Source organism: Oenanthe melanoleuca, chromosome 26 (assembly GCF_029582105.1).
Source record: "Oenanthe melanoleuca isolate GR-GAL-2019-014 chromosome 26, OMel1.0, whole genome shotgun sequence".
Classification (NCBI taxonomy): domain Eukaryota; kingdom Metazoa; phylum Chordata; class Aves; order Passeriformes; family Muscicapidae; genus Oenanthe; species Oenanthe melanoleuca.
The window spans coordinates 4,422,970-4,425,434 of record NC_079359.1 but is presented as its reverse complement, the minus strand read 5'-3'; positions in this window follow the sequence as shown (position 1 = coordinate 4,425,434).

Below are 2,465 nucleotides of genomic sequence, written 5' to 3'. Positions count from 1 at the left end.
CTTACCAAACCTCTCCTCTGTGCCTCCGTTTCCTTTCCTGGCTGGGCTTTGGGTCTCTCTGAGGTTTAGGGTGGCAGAGACATAAAGCAAAGGGCCCACGGGTGGTGAGGTCTGTCCTTCCCTGTCCTTCTGTCCTTCTGTCTCCCCTCATCCCTTCCTGCACCCAGCATCAGCCTCTGCAAGGCCCCTGCTCAGAGGGAGCTGCCTGAATTTGCTCCAGGAGCGTTCTGGAGGTTGTTCTCTCCAGTATAACCAGTATGCCCTGGTTTCCAGGGCACAGGGACTGGCATGAGCCTCTGCTCCTGTGCACAAGGCCCTGCTGACAGTGCTGGAGGCTCATCCTGAGTGCTGGATCCTTCCTGTAGGAGGATTAAGGGTTTCCAGCAGTCCCAGATGACTCCAGCTGCTGGGAGTTAGCTCAGGTAAGCTGGGGAGGGTGGCTGCCCCTTCCCTCCCATCTCTGGGGGCTGGTTTGGCTTCTCCAGGGCTGCAGCAGGGAGCAGGAAGAAGGAGGGGACAAATCAGGGGAGATGGGCCCAGATGAGACCCCCACAGTGGGGATGGCATGGGGACATGAGGACAGTGCCATGGCCATGAACTGAGCCTGTCCCACACTGAGGATGCCATGGGGACATGGGGACAGTGCCATGGCCATGAACTGAGCCTGTCCCACATTGGGGATGCCATGGAGACATGGGGACAGTGCCATGGCCATGAACTGAGCCTGTCCCACATTGGGGATGCCATGGGGACATGGGGACAGTGCCATGGCCATGAACTGAGCCTGTCCCACATTGGGGATGCCATGGGGACATGGGGACAGTGCCATGGCCCTGAACTGAGCCTGTCCTGTATTGGGGACAATGCCATGGGGACATGGGGACAGTGCCATGGCCCTGAACTGAGCCTAACCCACACTGAGGATGCCATGGGGACATGGGGACAGTGCCATGGCCATGAACTGAGCCTGTCCCACATTGGGGATGCCATGGGGACATGGGGACAGTGCCATGGCCCTGAACTGAGCCTGTCCTGTATTGGGGACAATGCCATGGGGACATGGGGACAGTGCCATGGCCATGAACTGAGCCTGTCCCACATTGGGGATGCCATGGGGACATGGGGACAGTGCCATGGCCATGAAGTGAGCCTGTCCCCAGGAACTGAGCCTGTCCCTGCAGTGGGGATGCCATGGGGACAGTGCCATGGGGACAGTGCCATGGGGACACTGCCATGACCCTGAACTGAGCCTGTTCTCACAGTGGCAGCTGTGGGCAATCAGGGAAGGTTTTCTGGGCTCCATCTGGAGATGTTGGTGCAGGACTGGGACAAGTGTCACACAGCTGGAGGAGCAGCTCTGCCCAGGGAGGGGACAGGAGGTGGGGCACAGTTATCTGTGTCCCAGAGGGCATCCAGGACCCAGCTCTGGGGCAAAACATCCCCCAGCACAGCCCCGTTCTGTGGGAGCAGGGATGGAGGTCCCAGCTCAGGGTAATGCCAAGTGCTGGACAGGACACCCAAGTGGAGTCACTGCTGTGCTGAACCCAGCCCATCCTGTGCTCCCAGGGCTGAGAGAGGGTCTGCAGGGGCCAGAAAATCCCAGTGCCAGGGGCTTCCTGAAAACAGGTGAGAGAAACAAACTGGAAAGGGCAATTCTGGTCCTTGGGGGCTGGAAAAATGACAGGGAAATGGGGCCAAACGTGGCATTTAAGCTAAATACATTCTATTTTTAAAAAAACCATAAATATTGAATTTCCTGTGACAGGGAGAGAGGTTTCAGAGCCTGGTGGGAGGGGAAGGATGTTGCTGTCGGATGTGGGGGTGGGTGTTGGGTGTCCCACCTCAAAACAACGCTGGGCCAGAGGGGGGGTTCGGACACGAGGTGGGTTTGGACACGAGGGGGGTTCGGACACGAGGTGGGCTCGGACACGAGGGGGGTTCGGACACGAGATGGGTTCGGACAAGAGGTGGGCTCGGACACCAGGTGGGTTCGGACACCAGGTGGGTTCGGACACGAGGTGGGTTCGGACACCAGGTGGGTTCGGACACGAGGTGGGCTCGGACACGAGGTGGGCTCGGACACGAGGTGGGTTTGGACACGAGGGGGGTTCGGACACCAGGTGGGTTCGGACACCAGGTGGGTTCGGACACGAGGTGGGTTCGGACACGAGGTGGGTTCGGACACCAGGTGGGCTCGGACACCAGGTGGGCTCGGACACCAGGTGGAGCTGCTCCAGCAGCATCTGCTGCGCTTCCCTGAGCTTCTCGGACAGGAAAAGCACATCCTGGTGCTCCCAGCCAGGGAAACCGAGGCACAGCATCCCCTCACTCCAAAGGCTTGCAGACAATCCCCACCGCGCTGTCCCCACTCCAGCCCAGCCCCCTCCCGTTCCCAAAACGCTTTTACGGAGCGAATCTGCGTCAGCGATGCCGTGGATGGAGGCAGATCCTCCCCAGAGCCCGCG